Source organism: Cryptomeria japonica, chromosome 8, assembly GCF_030272615.1.
Source record: "Cryptomeria japonica chromosome 8, Sugi_1.0, whole genome shotgun sequence".
Classification (NCBI taxonomy): domain Eukaryota; kingdom Viridiplantae; phylum Streptophyta; class Pinopsida; order Cupressales; family Cupressaceae; genus Cryptomeria; species Cryptomeria japonica.
In genome coordinates, this window is record NC_081412.1 from 120,466,234 (window position 1) to 120,486,198 (window position 19,965).

Sequence of the window (19,965 nt, forward strand, 5' to 3'; positions counted from 1 at the left end):
TTTTCACATGAATGAGCACTTCCAAGCAAAGTATTTTTTATTATAAATAAAGCCAAGTGGTGTTTTTAGTTGGTAGAAAGAACAAAAACCTCATTATCTTCTAAAAAGGTTTCAAAATGACAAGGATGATTTTTGAGTAGTATCATGCAAGGAGTTACAGTGATCTCTATGATACCAAATGAAAATCCTTTTTGAGTGAGTATGCTTATAGTCAGTGGAGCCTTGAAAATGGGGAGGATAGTCAGTGGAGGTTTCATATTCATTTTTCATCTAAAAAAGCCCTGCATGACACATCCTCCGCTTCTCCTCTGCCACTAGTTGGTAGGGTATTTTAGGAAGGATCTCACAAAGGGATAGGAGAAGAACAAGGTTGGGGTGGAGTAAATAGCCAGTCATGTTTGCAACAACATGGAAGATATGATGCCCTCCCTTTTATTATGTTCCACTGTGAGCTCTTGTTTCCATTTTCTCTGATCTTGGGAATGAAGGTTGAAGCTCCTCCTTTGGTTTAGGGATGACTTTACTTCTTCTTAGGATCTAATTTCCCTTCAAGGAAGGGAAATGCTCTGTAGGATAGAACGATGCATCTCACAATCCATCTGGAGGCATCAAGGGTGATAGTGGCATGACTCAAGAAGTTTTGTTTCTACCAAAATGCAGTTAGGAATTATAGTTCTACCTCATCATCAATGCTAGTGTGGATAGTTTTTGGGAAATCGTAAAGAATATTTTGTAACAAAATCACCAGCGGTCTTATGGGCTTGTGACAGGTGTCTCCTCTTGCTCGAGGCTTGTTTTCTCCCTTGTTTCTATAAAAGGAAATTCAAGGCCATGAGACAGGGGTCGAGAAATTTGGTTCCAAATCCTTGGTCATGTATAGTGAATCTAGGTGAAATGAGCAAGCCGTAAAAGTCATTTATAGATCAATAGATAAGAGTCTCATGCCTATTTTCTTGTAGGTTCTTGAAGGAGTTACATGTAAAATGTTTAGTAATAAAGAGTAGCAGATTAAGTAAATAAAAACATGTTTCAAACCCATTTCTCCAATGTGCAATTCTATCATGTTCTGAGTGAGTAGAATCAAGGGGTTTCTCATTCATTGCACTATTGTGGTGTATGTATTTTTTGTTCACGCTTTGATCTAAGGGGTCAATTAAATGCTTGAGTGGAATTGTAGAGTGGTAGGGCTTATGTAGGGGTTTAGATAAGTAGTTTGGGTTGGGACATGACTATGAGAAATATTGTAAGGCAATATTTTCTTATATCTCATACTATTAGATAAAATTTTGTTATATTTTCATTTTATGTCTCAATGGATAAAGCATTGATCACCATTTGTAACTATCTTCTATGCTAGTTTTGTTCTCAAAAATCACCCAAAACTTATTGAATATCATATAATATCTCTTTATTTTTATGCAGATTACTATTTACTAAAGACATCTCATGCTCCAAAGATGGTTGAGGATCACTGAGCACTATCTATTCTATAGCATTCTCCCTCTTTATCAAGTCATTTTAAATGAGATTACTTCTTTGTTTTAATTTCATTTTCCAGAATGGTGCAAAGGTCACAAATGCATCAAGGGATCACCCTCCCGAGTTTTGCAGAGCCCAAAGTGCAGAAGGGTTTGCAAACCCTTGTCAGTTGGTCCAAGTTGTTGAGGATTTTAACAGTCAAAGTTGGCTTCTCCATAGATATTTATAAGAATCAGCTTGGTCTCTACCTTGTTGCAGTGTGTGTAAACCTATTTTTTAGGGGAAACAACAAAAATCATGACTCTAGTGGGGAGTGCACAAGATTCATGAGCTTATAATGTTCCAGCTCCTTGTCAGTTGAGTCAATTCTCATAAATGTGGCATGAGAATCTATTGTAATTCATCTTTCAATGTAGTTTCAGTCTAGATTTGTCCTTTTTTCATGACTATTCCCTAACACCTCACAAATTGTGAGTGTTGACTCTGAGATCTCTGCACTAGTGTGCATTATTTGTAGAAGAACTAAAGAAGAATCATAGAACTTGCAGTAGAGATGAAGCAGATTTGAGCTCTTATGATGAAGTACCCTAACAAGATGAGGAAAGAATTTATGTGATGAAAGAGGAGGAGTTGATGTGCTGGCTTTTGAACATATTTGACTTGAGAAGAAATTCTAGTTGTTCAAATATTTGTCCTCTACAAGAGGTCTAGGATACTCTACCAAAAGAGCTTAATGACGATGTGAAGGTAGTTTAAGATCTATCACTTATGCAAACCAGAAAGCTAATTTCCAGCCACAACAATACCTCCAGGTATTTTGGTTTTCATAATTCAAAAGTATTTCCATGAAAGTCATTTGTAGAAAATGCTTCCCTATTAAGTGAGTTAGGCACTAAGAAAGGGAATACTAGTGATTATTTTACATACTTCTAAGATACATTTTTTAGATTTTTGTATTGAGTTGTATGAAGTATGTTTAAGTTATGCATTATAATACTTTAAGATTGTGATAGTGGAAAAAAATAGGGAAATGAGTAGAGAAGATGAATTATTTTCCTATACATCCCTGAGAAATATTAAATATAAAATGAAATGTATGCACCATTGTCAAGTCACGACAAAATGTTTTCTATTGAAAGATATAAACCATTAAGTTCTTGTGGTATTCAAGGTTTCCCAAACCCTGTTCCTACTAAGGTTAGGGAACATCTAACAAAGTTCAATGGGAAAAGCTCAAGATCAATACGTCAACACTTGCAGAAGTTTTCTAATTTGATGGGAGATTTTGAGATAAGTCAGGAAGATGTTTTCATGAATCCTTTTGTTCAATCTCTGAAGGAAGATGTTAGAGATTGGTTTTCATACTTACCAACTTGCTCTATATCTCCATGGGATGAACTAAGTGCATCTTTCATGGAACAATTTGGTGAAAGAGTTAGTCCAAGTTCAGCTATAAAAGGATTCATGGGTAATAGAAGGGAAGAAGATGACCTGGTCCCTATTTTCAATCTCAGATTTGCAAGAACATTGGATGAAATTCCTAGTAGTTATAGGCCCAATGATATAGTATGTTTGGTTGTATACCTAGCTGCATTTGATGAGGAAATGAGCTATTTACCTAAGAGAAAAGGATCCTAAAACCTTACATCAGGCTTATAGGACAACAATGGATATTGAGAACAACTTGAAATATGGAATCCCTAAGGGTTATCTAATTGCAAGAGTTTTCTGCCCTAAGACACCAGTTATTAAAGAAAGGTATGAGCTAGGAGATGAAGATCAATGTCAAAGAATTTACATCCCTGCTGATCACAATAACCATGTTATGAATTATGATTCAAACAATAATATGAGTGTAGATAACTTGTCCCAAATAGTGGTTATTCCTCATATTAGTAAAGAAAAGGTTAGTAAAAATTTATATAATACAACTAGTATAGGGATGGAGCTAATTTCAGTTGCAATACCATATAATAGAATAATTAGTTGTTTCAATGAGGATTCCATACAAAAGGTCCATCTGTAGTCTTATTGTTCAGTTCAATCTAGTAGCCTATATAAGGGAGAATTAGAAGGTTATTAAAAAACTGTTCCAAAAACTGAAGTCCAAAAAGTTTCCAAAAAGATGTGCTCCCCTTGAGCAAATGATCTCCTCTGAAGAAGTATTTTTCTCTCCACTACTCCCCCTTTGACATCAATGACAAAGGTTGTCAAAAATAGTCAAATGAGTGCAAAAAATCACCTCAAGGTCTATAACCGACTTGTTACAATCTGAAATATATCTGCCAAAACCAAATTCAGACTCTGCATAAACCTTTTACTGTCATTCAAGGTTGCCTCAGTGGTGCAGGAGCACCTAGCTTCATTTCATCACAGGTTTGATAGAAGGTTTTATTTTTATTAGTTTTGAGTTGGAAAGTTTGTCTAAGATGTTTTTGAGTTGTTCTAAGTTGTTTGGATGAGTTTTGAACTCATTGTGTGGTCATGTTTCCTGTTTTCATCTTTTTGCTCAAAGTTGCCAGTTTGCAGTTGCCTAGCAAAATGTTGGGAAAAGTGAGTTTTCAATGTGTTTTTTTTTTGAAAAGTTTTTAGACATGATTTGTGTTTGGTTTTTAGGTGTGATTAGTGTTCTTAGGTGATTGGTAGTCTTTGAGATCAACCTTGCATCATCTAGGCATTAAAAGTTGTCATTTTAGACATGAAAATGTCAAATTTGAATGATCTTGGACATGTACCTGTCCATAAAGGAGGATAACTGACTTGTAGAGGTATTTATTCTCCTACTTTAACCATTGTAAGGGTTTATTTCATGGAGATATGAAGCATTTTGAAAGTTTGCACTAGTTTTTATCTTGTTTTTCTCAAGTTTTAACTCCATGTGAGCAGCAGTCCGTACACTTGATGTACTTGGCCATGTTGTTCTTACATTTTCAAGTTCTCTTATGCTTCCTAAATCTTTTCCCTTTGGTGGCATCAAGTTTCATTAAGTTTTGAGTTTTAAGAAAAATTATTTGGTTTTGATAGTTTTAAGAAGGTATGTTGAGCAGTGTATGGATTTTGTTGTAGGTTTACCAAAGACAAAAGCAGGGTATGACAGTATTTTTGTGGTTGTTGACATATTTAGCAAAATGGCTCACTTTATACCTTGCAAAACTACTAATGATGCAAGTCATATTGCTTTCCTTTTCTTTAAAGAAGTTGTCAGGATACATGGTTTCCCATCTAGCATTATGTCAGATAGAGATGTTAAGTTTTTGGGTCATTTTTGGAAGACTTTGAAGAAGAAATTGGGTACTAACTTGTCTTTTGGCTCATCTTATCATCCACAGACAGATGGCCAAACAAAAGTGGTTAATAGAACATTGGGTAATCTACTCAGATGTCTCACCAGGGAGTATGGACAAAGCTAGGATCAGCTCATTCCACAGGCAGAATTTGCCTATAATGATAGTGTAAACAGATCCACTGGTAAGAGTCCATTTCAGATTGTTTATGGTATGCATCCAAAAGGTGTTTTTGAGTTACATGATGTGACTAACTTGCAACATATTAGTGGGACAGTAGAAGATATGATAAAGTCTCTGAAAGAAATCCATGAACAGGTTAAGCAGTCTTTGCAGGACACCACAACAAGAGTCAAGGCAAGGGTGGATGCTTCACAGAAGGATGTCCAATTATCAGTTGGAGGTTTTGTCATCATTCATCTCAACAAGTCCAGATTGCAAAAGGGAGTTCCTACCAAGTTATAGATGAGGAGAATAGGGCCTTGCAGGATTTTGGCTAAGTACGGTCCTAATGCTTATAAGATTGATTTACCTACTGATGTTTCCTTGTCTCCTATCTTTAATGTTGCAAATTTGGTACCTTTCAAGGGGAAGCCTCTAGAAGAGACTCAAAGAGCTTCAGACATTTCACATTCCCTTTCTGATCTATCTCTCCCCTCTTCTTCTTTTCCCATTCCTGAATAGGTACTTGATTCCAAAATCATCAAGAAAACTAGACAACATGACTACTTTGAACATTTGATCAAGTGGAAGGATCAACCGGCCTTTGAAGCCACTTGGATACCTGAAAGTGACTTCCACAAGGATGGTATTCCTCTCTCTTTTTTTCCCAAAGGAGTCACATGACTTTTTTGTCACTAGGGGAGTATGGTGCAGGAGCACCTAGCTTCATTTCATCACAGGTTTGATAGTAGGTTTGATTTTTATTATTTTTGAGCTGGAAAGTTTGTCTAATATGTTTTTGAGTTGTTCTAAGTTGTTTGGATGAGTTTTGAACTCATTGTGTGGTCATGTTTCCTGTTTTCATCTTTTTGCTCAAATTTGCCAGTTTGGAGTTGCTTGGCAAAATGTTGGGAAAAGTGAGTTTTCAATGTGTTTTTGTTTTGAAAAGTTTTTAGACATGCTTTGTGTTTGGTTTTTAGGTGTGAGTAGTGTTCTTAGGTGATTGGTAGTCTTTGAGATCAACCTTGCATCATCTAGGCATTAAAAGTTGTCATTTAAGACATGAAAATGTCAAATTTGAGTGCTCTTGGACATGTACCTATCCATACAGGAGGATAACTGACTTGTAGAGGTATTTATTATCCTACTTTAACCATTGTAAGGGTTGATTTCATGGAGATATGAAGCATTTTGAAAGTTTGCACTAGTTTTTTATCTTGTTTTTCTCAAGTTTTAACTCCATGTGAGCAGCAGTCCATACACATGCTATACTTGGCCATATTGTTCTTACATTTTCAAGTTCTCTTATTCTTCCTGAAGCTTTTCCCTTTGGTGGCATCAAATTTCATTAAGTTTTGGGTTTTAAACAAAATTATTTGGTTTTGATAGTTTCACTGCCTTGTCTAGGAATTTGGCAAGGATGCTTGACCAACTTGGCTTCTTGAAGTCCTAAATGTTCATTGCTTCCAAAGAACCAGTTGGTCAACTTGTAAGATATGTAAATACAAGTTTTTATTTCAAAAATGCAGGTGCAAGAAGTTTACTGGCCATGGAGCCCTAGGCAAGTGTGCCATCTGGCTAGGGTCTTTGAAGAAGTTTGATGCTTTTCTCTTCTATAGAAAATGCATTCATCAGGTGGACAAATTTGTCTTGTTGTTCAAGTTAAATGTGAAAGAAAAGAGGCTTTCTAAGCCATGATAAAGAGGGTTTCATATTTCATTTTGTGAAAATTGTGTTAAAAAAAAACAGTGAGTCACTATTTTGGTGTTGGTTTCCACTCATTTGCTTACTCTCCACCATATATTGGTGTTTGTAAAACCTTGTATCTTATTTTATTTGCTTGCAAACAAGAACAAGGAGTGGTCTTTGACCCTGTCCATGGGTTTTGAGTTTGCCAAGATTAGTTAATGATCCCTTAGGCAAAGTTGTAACACCCAGCTGGTAGCAACAGTCAATTATGACTGGTTTTTGCATTTAGTTGAATTGTTTTTGCAATCTTCCTTTTCCAAATAGTAGGTATGAAGGTCAACAAACATTCAAAGTCAGAAAATTGATTAAAAGCATTAGACAGACCTTTGAAAAGGAGTTTTTGAGAGTGGCAAATGCAGGTTGAAGTGAAAATGCAGTGAAGGAGGCAAAGTGCAGTGATAACAAGTTTTGACAGTGAATGAATTATTTGTTTGTAAATTTCCTAATGCCTTTTTGTGCAAGGATAATGTGGTTCTCCTTTGTCACTAATGTTATACATGTGTACATGTTTTGAATGTAATTGGTACTCAAGCAATGATGTGTTTGTGGGAAGCAAGAAAGGAAAAATTTATAAATGTTGCACACTCCTTATGAGCATTTTTTTGTAAAACCTTGTTCTCTAACCTTTGAAGGTGTAAAACTAATTTATCTTGTCCTAATTAGTATGTGGCATGGTAGAAATAAGGTTGAATGATTCACATTGAAGGTTTCTAGCTTGCAAGTTGATTCTTGCCATTAAAACCCTAGCAAACCCTTCTTTTGCACCCATTTTTGGGACAATCATGGAGGAGGCCTAATGGACCCTAAGACTTAGAAAATCCTTAAGATATTCCAAAAGGGTATTATAATATAAGGTTCTTTTTGTCTGGAAGTCCATCGTTGGAGCAGGATGAGCACAAAACCCCAAAAGGAGGGCTAATTCCTTGTAGCCTATTTTAGGCCTAAAATATGGTTTTTTGTCCAATCGAGTACACAAAGGAAGGTTGTAAAGCATAAAACCCAAAAAATCAAGTTGAAACAAGTTAATCTAGCATGAATTTAACACATTTGGTGAGTTAGACTCCATAAGTTGGTTTGTAGCACTTGTGAAGGATTACTATGCTCCAAACCATAGAAGACCAAAGACACTGATGGGGGTAGAACTTGACACAAACTTATAATTCATCAAGAGGAGACCTTGTGTAGTTAGAGAACAAGCCAGGGATAGAGGAAATGAGTTCCAATTGATAGGGTAAGGTGTTAGACTACAAAGCCTAAATAATGGAGTCGAAGCCCTTGAGCAACCAGGGAGTGTTTGACTTAGGGAGGTGGATCAAGGAGAGTTGCTAGGTTTCCTATAAGCTTTTTGCACTCTAATTTTGGTGACTACACCTAGAAACTAGCAAAGGACCTATCACTTAGTGAAAATACAAGCCTAATTGGGCAACCCCCTTGCCCTACCTCCCTATCATAGTGGTATCAGAGCATAGTTACACTTGGGAAGAATTAGCAATTTGGCAACCATGGTGACAAATGCAGAGTTAGCAAAGAAAATGGAAGACCAGGAAGAAGAAAATAGGTTACTCAGAGTGAAGCTAGACCTCCTAGAGTAGAAATTGGGAGAAGTAGAAGTGAAGGTAGATGAAGCCAACAATAAGATAGATGGAATAGAAGACAAGGGTAAGCTATTAGCTATAGAGGATGAAATCCCTCTACCAGACCCTATGATAGAGAATGAACCCTTTTTGATAGCCTTGAAGGCTATGAGTGGGAGAACACTAGAAGGAGTCCCACTATATTCCTTTCCTCTACCTTGAGTGCAAGTTGATAACACTTCTTGACTGTTGTAGGACACAACAAACTTAACTCTTCCTGAATGTTCTATCTCAAGCCATTGAGATACCTAGCAACCTTGACATTTTCATCCTCTTGGATCTTTGACCTAAGGCATAGCTTTTGAAACTCCTCTTTGATATCATTCACTCTCAGTGACCTATTGTCAGATGTTTCTCTAGTTAGGGTCATCACTTTGTTGTTAGGAATCTTCTTTATTTTGTCAGGTCTACTGTCGGTTGAGGGTAAACCAATTACTGCCCTAATTGCTTGCCAGGTTATTTTGCAGACAAAATCCAACCATAGAAATTCTCCATGTACTCTACTCAAAACAATTCTTACTACTTCTTCCAAAAATTGGGGAATGTTCAGTATCTCCACAAAACCTAGAGTTTCTATAATTTTGTGTTCGGGTTTGACAACACCATTTTCATCACAAATCACCTTAGTATACATTTTCATCAATTCTTCAGAACCTAGTTCTTCTATATTGCAATGTATATAAATCCTAGGGTCTTCAGCAAAAGCTACACCTTTAAGAATTTTTGAAAATGCCCCTACAGAGTCATCTAGCTTGGCAACTTCGGGAATTATTTTAAATACGAGCCTAGGGCGTTTCACATTTTCCACAATAGTAGGGTTTCGAATAAACTCGGAAGTAGAAGAAGAAGCCATTGAAAAATACCTTTAGCTGCCTGAAAATATTTTGAATGCTTGAAGAAATCACTTCACACATTCGCCTTGAATGTCTTTACTCTGTTTTCACTCTCTCTGCTAATTTGAATGCTCGGTGAGTTCAAAAAGAGGGAAATTCGCTGATTTATAATGACATTTCTCTTACCAACTATATTAAATGCTTGCCAGTTAAGTGAAAACTTAACACATCTGCTGGTAAAGAAGAAATCTATCTTCTCACCATCAACCGAGGGTAATCTACATGATTTTCAACTTATTGTAGTACCCCCAAAGGGTTACTTCTCAGTTGGATGAAGAATCTCCTATCAGTGGAGGATTACTTTGTTCTACTAGTATAGAGATAGTTTCATCAATATTCTGATCTCTCTTCATAATCCATTGTTTTGAAAATTCTTTCTTTACCTCATCTACCTTTTCTTTACCTTTCAAACTGGATCCTTTATTGTTCGTCAGTGAAGTCTTTCTTCTACAAAATTTGGCAATATGTCCAATTTTGTTACAAGCATAACAAGTCAAATTATTCCTCTGAATATCCTTTCCATATCCTATGTCGGTTTGTGTTCTGCATTGATTTGATAAGTGTCCATATCTTCCACAAACATAGCATTTCACATTCATTCTGCAATTTTCTGAATTAAGACCAACTTTGTTGCATTTGGAACATTGACCGGTGGGTGCATTAATATTCTAATTGTTTCTAAATCTACACTGATTTTCTCTATGACCATATTTGTTGCAATTGAAACATTTTCCATTAAACTTATAAGCATTAGGTTGTCTTACTGGTTTGTTCTGATCTAGATTGTTTGCAGTACCAAAACTTTGTCCAATTTCAAATCCAAGTCCATTTGTATCTCCATTAGGTTTTTGACTTTTTAGCATGTCATCAAGCTCCTCTGAACTTTTCTTGAATTTCTCTTTGTGTTGATTTGCAGTAGCCAACTCATTTTCCAAAATTTCCTTTTATCTCATAAGCTCAGTTTTATCATGTTGCATGTGAATCAGATCTGTCTTTAACATATCATTTTCATGACTAAGTCTTAGATTTTCATTTCCAGCATCATTGAGTCTTCGATTCAATTCTTCTTCATTCTTCTTCATATCTTCAATGTCTTTACATAACCCCATAGTCATATCTTGCATTTCATTCTTCATATTATTGTTTTCCTGTCTCAATGTGTTTGCAAGTTCATTAAGAGTTTCTTTTTCCTCATCATCTTTCTGCATCTTATCATGAAGTTCTTTTCTTTTATTTTGTGCTATAGTAAGGTTCTCCTGAAGTCTTTTAATGAATTCCTGTGCAATCTTCAAATCATCTTCAAGTTTTATATTCTTCAATTTCTCTACATCATAATGTTAGGGTTCCCAAAGATACTAAGAGGGGGGGGGGTAATCAGTATCTAACAGGTAGATTAAATTTATGAACTTATTAAATTAATTACATTCCAAAACATTGTATCGGTAAACCACAATTAATGCAGTAAATAAGAACAATAAACACAACATAGAAAGCACACCATAACACAATATTTTTAACGAGGAAACCCGGTGTGGGAAAAACCTCAATGGGATTTGTGACCCACAATATTCGCTTACTGACCAATAAGTAAATGTTACTGATACAATAGGGGCTTGCACATGCAGGAAGGCCAACAGCCTAAAGCTCACTACTTAAATACAAAAGGAAGTCACACTGACTTACAAAAATGAATTATGTAAATCCAATATCATGTACTGCTTTGATTCAGCATCTGCTATGCCAGGTTCACTACCAGTTTAAGCTCTTACAATAATCTTAAACCTTATTCCACAATCTGCCTTAATATTTGCACATAATATCCATCTATGCATATACCTTACTTCAAATATTCTACAAGATCTCATACTTATATATGAGCCTTAGTACAATATGCCATGTCGGCTTACAAAAAGAATATTACAATAAAATGCACTATGTAATAAACAAAATCCTGTCGGATAGGGGGTCAGTAATCATCTTTTCATTACCGGTGAACTGTATGCCGGTGTAGAGTCTGTGGATGCTAGTGTCATAGGATTGTAAGGTTGTCATCAATGAAAATACCTTCAATCACCTACAATTCTCATTGGAGTGTGCAATGCCCACACATAATCTACAAGAGCTCCTTCCAATTATTTTCTTAAGTTCTCCATCTGTACTGGTGTCAAAATCTTCCTCAAGTTGTAAGGATTTTGAAAATAGAAGACCGGGCTCTAATACCAATTGTTAGAATCGATGATAGTCTGAAAGACACTAAGAGGGGGGGGGTAAATCAGTGTCTAATTAGTTAGCAGAATATTTAAACTTATTAAGAACTTTGTATCTCAAAATAGTGTACCGGTAAATAAGAATTAATGCAATAAATAAGAACAATAGAGATAGGATAGAGAACACACCATAACACAAGATATTTAACGAGGAAACCCGGTGTGGGAAAAACCTCGGTGGGATTTGTGACCCACAATATTCACTCACTAACCAATGAATAAATATTACTTAGAATGAGGGGCCTACACATGCAGGAAGGCTACCAGCCTAGAGCTCACTGCTCAATCACAAAATAGAAGTCTCACTGACTTACAAAATGGATTATCAAAATCCAATAGAATGTACTTCTTTAGACCAGCATCAACTATGCCAGGTTCAGTATCAATTTAAGCTCAGTCTATTACCAAAACCTTCACTATCAACTATATCACCTTATACAAAATATCATCTATTCTCTCACTTTCATATATCCTCTCTCTCAACAAATGACCTATAAGATCTCATACATATATATGAGTCTATTACAATATGCCATGTCGGCTTGTACAAAAGATTTTTACAATATAAAACAATAAACCAAGTTTATTCCATGTCGGCTTGAGTGCCAGAATGCATTATTGATGTTGTCGGTGAAGTGCCTGCCGATGTATGTAGAAGTCTATTGCTGGTGCCGGTAACTGTCGGTGGGTTGACATAAGTTTTCTAGTTGGTTTCCATCAATGACAATATCAACTATTCTCCTAACAGTGTAGAATGCCAACAAATATCTCTTCATGCAATGGATCAGATTATTTTAGCGAGTGTGATTGGAGAAGATAAATCTCACAGGGGTCAGAATAGTCATGATGATCTTGATAAAGCCTATGAGAATCATAACATTGAGTATTTATGTTGTAAGGACTATAATGTTGAGAGTTGTTCTAACTTATATTATGATTCCTTTTTACCTAATGAGAATGATTGTGAACTTGAGATGGGCAGTGGTTTTAATAAAACTTTAAATGCACTATTTGATGAAGATGTAGATATGGATCAACTAGTGCTTTGCCATAGTATTTTTAAGGAGGTTTTTCATCTGGTTTCTAATTCTTTGTATGAAGAGACAATTGAGAATCCATACATCTTAAATGCTAACCAAGATGTGATTTCTGACTTGAAGTTGATTAATGAAGGTGAATTTTTCCCTATCAATAGTTGTGATGACAATGATGAAAACATTTCAGACTATTGTGAGCACAGTTTGTAGGATGATGGAAAAATTCTTCAAACTAATAAAGGAATTCTATTTGTCATTGTTGGTAGTAAGGTGCAAGAAACCAAGGTAGAATTTTTAGTTTCATGCCAGTTGAGTGAGTATTTGATTAAAGGAGGCATGAATGATGTTAGGCATAGGGTTATCTTACAATTTACAAATGTTTATGTATGTGGTAAGTATGTATACAACAATATTTCCAAGTTATTGATCACATATATAGATTAGAATCAAAATTTTAATAAGGGTAAATACTAGTGTTACATTTTTGGTGGCCTTGGGACATCAGTTATAGTCTAACTTTCCAAACTACAGTGTAGGGTGTAGAGAAAAGGAGGTTGACTCTGCCACCCAATGGAGATGTACAAGTTTGTCCAAACTTATTTTGATAGTATGGAAACTGAGATATAGTTAAGGGTTGAAGCATTGATGAAATGGATGGAACTAGAAGAGAAGCTAGTAGAAAAATACTAAATCTCAAATGTAGGTCACAAACTTGTATAAGAAGCAACTGTAAGGAGTTTTCAAGAAAAGGTTTTGGTCTTGATGTGGAAGGCTAGATTGGAAGACAAATGGAAGCATGGTACATTTGATGCCATCTGGTTAGACCCACATCTAATTCAAAACAGGTGGGGAGAAAAATTTATTTTCTACTTTCACTAAGGAATGATAGATGAAATCCTTGAACTGCTTGGACAGTTCTCAAAAGTTTACTTCTTTTGAAGTATTTCTTCTCCATGAGCAGTAGATTAGCCTTTGTGCATATTAGATTTTCATTCCTTTTTCTATCTAATTTTCCCTGTCTAGGCAACTTTCCTTCTTGTTTACTCCACCTCAGATTTTAGATCATCGTAGCATCCCTGAGTGATGATCATCCCCAACTAGAGCCACCGATAGTCTTGAAAATGACTATGCAAAAATTTTAGTCTCCCTATCAAAGTTTTAGCCATTTTGAATTACTGATGCTCTCTGATTATTTCCCTCAAGGTTTAGGATTTGAGGTTTATGTATATCCAGGAAGGTCTTTTATTAAAAACCCAAAGCTCATTATGTTTCTTCATTACCTTTGTCACTTAAGAGTGAGGGTCATTTTCATCGTCGAAGGGACCATGTTTCCTTTCCTAGGTGTTAGCCCTTGTGTCGACCTCTTAATTTTTTCCTAAGTTTGCGTTCTTTTTCCTATGGTTGGGCCACTTTGATATTTTAGTGGGCGTTGATAAAATTTCCTAAGTTCAGCCTTAATATTTCATCCGATATCTCTATGATTAATTATCGGCCTACTAAAAGGTCCATAAATCTGCACATCCATCAAGTGGACGATGATGTTTTAACCCAAGAAGAAAGATGCTTGAAGGTTAGTGACCAACGTTAAGTGGTCTTTATGGCCTATACATAAAAAGAGAACATATCTGATGGTCATCTCAGGCACATGAAGGAAGATGCAGGGAAGTTAAGGATTGCAACATCAAGATATGATACCACATGTCCCAGTCAGACTAAGAAAGACCGACAGTGGGGCCGCTAACAGAGTTGACTTGGAAGGTGATTTTGCGATGCTTAGTTAGGCTTTTGACAGAACCACTTGCAACATTGGAAGGTCAATATTAGATTGACTAATGGTGATCATATGATGCATGAGGCTAGATAAGATATATGGTGTAAATTCAAAATGTATTTCAAAGAAAAAGTGATTAAAGTTGCTTTCTTATCACTCGTGCGGGAAAATAAAGGTAGACATAACTAAGCTTGTCGACATGGGATAAAGGAAGATAAGTTGAGACACATGGATGCTAACTGAGTTTTAGAAGACCTGTTTAAAAGGTTGTTTGATGGGTCAAGGTGAATTGGAAAGCAGAGTTGGCAATTCCTAGGGAATTGTCTCAGCAAATCTTATTGTCATGACAACAAGAAGTTAAGATTTTAGAGGCATAAAGGGATAAGGATGATTTTTGAATTGGCAATAGAGTGATCAAGGGTCTATCAATAGGATCAGAGGATCTATATTGTCAAGGATTATCAGTAAAGTAAATCAAGGAACTATGTCTAAGAATAATTCAAAAGATAGTGATTCAGTGTCCTAAAAGGGATTCTGAAGCTGAAATTTTGAAGTCAAGGAACAAAAAAATCATAACAAAATCTTTCACATAAGGTTAGCCTTGTAAAAAAGAAGTGGATTGATAGCTTGAAGATGATGGTGTCCTGGGTTTGATAGGCATGATTTCCTAGGTCTATAGCTGGCAGGATGAGTACAAATCATTGAAATAATGGTTTTTAACATGCATGAGCACTACCAAGCGAAGTATTTTTTATTATAAATATAGCTAGGTGGTGTTTTCAGTTGGTAGAAAGAACATAAACCTCATTATCTTCTAAAAAAGTTTCAAAATGACAAGGACAATTTTTTAGTAGTATCGTGTAAGGAGTTGTAGTAAGCTCTATGATACCAGATGGAAATCATTTTTGAGTGAGTATGCTTATAGTCAGTGGAGCCTTGAAAATGGGGAGGATAGTTAGTGGAGGCTTGAAATTCATTTTTCATCTTAAAAATCCCTACATGATACATCCTCTGCTTCTCTTCTGCCATTGGTTGGTAGGGGATTTTAGGTAGGATCTCACAAAGGGATAGGAGTAGAACAAGGTTGGGGTGGAGGTAGCAGCCAGTCATATTTGTAACGACATGGAAGTTGCGATGCCCTCCCTTCTTACTATTTTCCTCTATGAGCTGCTCTTTTCATTTTCTCTTATCTTGGGCATGAAGGTTGAAGCTCCTCCTCTAGTTTAGAGAGACTTTACTTCTTGTTGGGATCTAATTTCCCTTCTAAGAAGGGAAATTCTTTGTAGGATAGAACGATGCATTTCAAAGTCCATCTGGAGGCATCAAGGGTGATAGTGGCATGAATCAAGAAGTTTTGTTTGTACCAAAATGCAGTTAGGAATTTTGGTTCTACCTCATCATCAATGCTAGTGTGGACAATTTTTGGGAAATATTAAAGAATATTTTGTAATAGAATCACAAGCGGTCTTATGGGCTTGTGACAAGTGTCTCCTATAGCTTAAATCTTTTTTTTCCCTTGTTTCTATAAAAGGGAATTCAAGGCCATGAGATAGGGGTTAAGAAATTTGGTCCAAAATTTGGTTCCAAATCCTTGGTCATGTATAGTGAGTCTAGGTGAAATGAGCAAGCTGTAAAAATCATTTACAGAGCAATAGATAGGAGTCTTGTGTCTATTTTATTGTAGGTTCTTGAAGGAGTTATATGTAAAGTGTTTTGTAATAGAGAGTAGCAGATTAAGTAAATAAAAACATGTTTCAAACCCACTTATCTAGTGTGTAATTCTATCATATTTTGAGTGAGTAGAATCAAGGGTTTTCTCATTCATTTCACTATTGTGGTGTATGTATTTTTGTTCATGCTTTGGTCTAAGGGGTCAATTAAATGATTGAGTGGAATTGTAGACTGGTAGGGCTTATACATGGGTTCAGATAAGCAGTTCGGGTTGGGATATGCATATGAGAAATATTGTAAGCCAATATTTTCTTAGATCTCGTGCTATTAGATAAAATTATCTTATATTTTTTATTTTGTGTCTTGTAAATTCAGGTGCCCAATGGATAAAGCACTGATCACAATTTGTGACTATCTTTTATGCTAGTTTTTTGCTCAAAACTCAACGACATCTTGTTGTTAATTTGCTGAATATCAAAATATCTTTTCATTTTTACACAAATTACTGTTTACTGAAGACATCTCATGCTCCAACGACAATTGAGGATCACTGATAACTAGCCATTTTGTAGCATTCTCCCTCTTTGTTGAGCCCTTGTAAATGAGATTATTTGCTTTGTTTTAATATCATTTGCCAGAATGGTGCAGAGGTTGCAAATGCATTAAGGGATCACCCTCCCAGGTTTTGTAGAGCCCAAAGTGCATAAGGGTTTGAAAACCCTTGTCAGTTGGTCCAAGCTCTTGAGGACTTTATCAGATGAAGTTGGCTTCTCCACAGATAGTTATAAGAATCATTTTTGTCTCTGCCTTGTTGCAGTGTAAACCTCTTATTTTGGAGAACCAACATTTGGAAGAGTAGATCAGATTGTGCTTCACCGGAACTGTAACCAGGAATGTGAAGATGTTATTTCATCAGTTCATGATCCTCCTATTAGAATCGGAGATCACTGAGAGGGGGGTGAATTAGTGATCGATCGGAAGTTAAAACCACAAACTTATTCTTCATCCACTGGTTAGTAATGCATAGCAGAAAAGAACATAAACATGTAATAAGGAATACACAAGTCCACAACACCATAATTTTTGCATGGAAACCTAGAAAGGGAAAAAACACGGTGGGGCTGGAACCCACAATATTCATATACTATGGCCAGGAGTACATAAATATTACATAAATGGGGAATGCACTTTCATTCAAGCTCACTACCTAGAGATCACTTCTCAAATAAAGTTGCCCAGAAGGCTACAACCTTCAGGGAAGTCTCACTGACTTATAATTTGTTTACAATGAGTAAATACAATGAAATGAACTCTTAATCAACATATGACTATGCAAAAATGAGTTCTGGTTAGGCTCTAAATCTTTGACTATCTCTGCTTTGCTGAATACTCTATTTCTGTCTCAATCAACTACTGGTTAGTCTAAAAGAAAAATACACATGTGAAATTATGCTCAATCACACCAAAATGGATCACCACATCTCTAACATACCAAAAATCAATCGCAAAATTGATCTTATATATCTAGTCTTACCACAAAAGCAATCTCCTTCAAGTCAACTTCAATAAGTGTAACATGTAGATCAAGTTAGCTTTAATCTCAAACAAAACATAGCACCAAACAAAATAATATGATCACATGATTCCTAAAGGTCTTACCAATCACCAAGATCACAAAAATAATCACCAAAAACACCACAATCACTAGAGATCATTCCAGATCAAAACATTACTAAAATGCGATGTTTTATCAGTTAACTGCCTACCAATTACCTCCATCTTCTAGATAAGTTGAGTCATGACTGTCGAATCGAACCACCAAGAATATTTTCCATCAATGACAACCCTAAACAAAAAATCAACCACTGGAAGTCACATGAAATCACCGGATGAGTGTCAATTGCCAACAATGTCCCCCTTTGGAATTGATGGCGACACCTATGAAAAATTGCTAAGTGTTGAAACATGTACACTAGATGAAAGAATAAAAGAATTCTAAGGAATAAAATAATTCCAAGGCTCCCCCTTAGATCAATAATCAAAAAACCTGCATTATACCAGACTATACACTCCATACATACAATCAGTCTGTACATTTTTCACCTCATATCTCCCCCTTTGACAACAATACCAAAGATAGGGTGTGCATCAAAATTGTTTGTACATATATAAACATTGATTGGAGGATTAAATCTATACATGTTTTAGTATATCTACATATTCCATCTTAAGGAACCCAAGATATGTGTTCCAACCTGCTCACAACTTCTCCAAAATTGAAACAAAACCATTCAAAACATAAACATGGAATTCTATAGCTACAATCTCAATAGGAGTCTCCTAAGACATGTTCTGAATGTAGTCCATCTTATGATACACTAAGGTGTCCAACTGAGGAACAATTAAGTTCCTAAGTTCACCTGCTCTACTGATCATCCTCTCCTCCTTCTCAAAATTCCTAATTTGCTCAGTGATATTCAAAATTTGTCCTTCAATACTGCCGATTAAGTTAGCTTTAGGATCATAGGCCTGAGAAATCTGATCCAACTGCCCTCTACAATTCTCTTTCTGCTTGTCTATCTCAGTAGTTAAATTGGTCAAAATTAGACAAGACTTGTAAAATTTACTTCCTTCTACTAGGGCCTCATCAATTAGTTTTAACTCTTTATCTAGTTGGGCCTTATCATTACTAATCATTTGCAAAAATGTTTGAGCTTTAGCATCTTTAAATTTATCCATATCTTGTCAGGCTAATGCTTTTGCTAAAGAATCAAAGTGGGTGGATATATGATCAATTAAGTTTTGAAGCTTATCGGATGAACTGGTACTTGCATCAAGTTATAGTTCTAGTACCACCTGTTCCAAAACTTTAACTAGTTTTTCAATAAGTCTGTTCTCTTTAGATTCTGACTTTCCTAACTCCTGACTGGCTTGTGCCTGAAGAGCAACAACAACTATCATTCTCTCTGCTAGAGACATTTGATTGAATCGTTTATCAAAACTGATATTGAATAGTGGAAAAATCCTTAGGCTTTGGGTTTTTGCAGTGTCAATTACCACAAGTACCAAAGTCTCCATTCCCTTACCCTTATCTCTATCTAGTTCATCTTGTTTCACCTCTTCTTCTTTCTCAACCTCAATAGGTTTGGATTTGACTTCTTTAGGTGCCTCTTGTACACTGATGTCACCACTTGGTGCACCATCCTCCACCTCTATTGCTTTATCATTTTATTTTGTAGGCTCAACCTCAATAGAATCCAAAATTTGTTGTTCTCCAGCATCCTAAGTATCCTCTTCTTTATTTAAATAATCTATCAGAGGATTTTTTGACTGAGTGGCATCATATTGAGATATAGTTTCTACAAGTTGGTTCTTAGTAAGAAATTTTTTCCAGATTTCACTAGTTTCTCTCCTTATTTCTTCAACTTGACCAACCATCTGAATATTGACCTTGTGCTTGCTTTTGAATTCCTTTTTATTCACCAACAAAATTAATCTGTCAATTTCTTCTATAGTGATACTAGTGCACTGATTAACCAACTCACTCTCCTTTATTTCTCTATCCATTCGACTAGCAGATTTTATCCTAGCATCAATTAGGCTGTACAAATATTTGGGAAGATATTTTTCTAATAAAATCAATGCTTTACTAAATACATCCATGTACAGAATTAAAACATCCTCAATCTACCTTTGATCCTTATCATCCATATTTACATAATGTATAGGGATGTTCTTCAAAATTCCATCTTTAATAATTTCATCAATTAATTCCTGAGTATTTAATGGAGGAAGAATATGATACTCTATTTTAGAAGATTTCATCTTACCGGACTCTATAGCCTCACCTAGATCTGATTTTGTCTTCTTTCCTTTCTTGGGCTTGCCTATCGGTACATGATCAGATCTTGCCTTCTTCTCCTTTAGCTCTTCCTTCTCACCACTGGATTGGGATTTTCGGATCACTCTAGCAAATTCACCTTTCTTCGGTGCCTTGTGAGTGTCTGAATCAGATTCA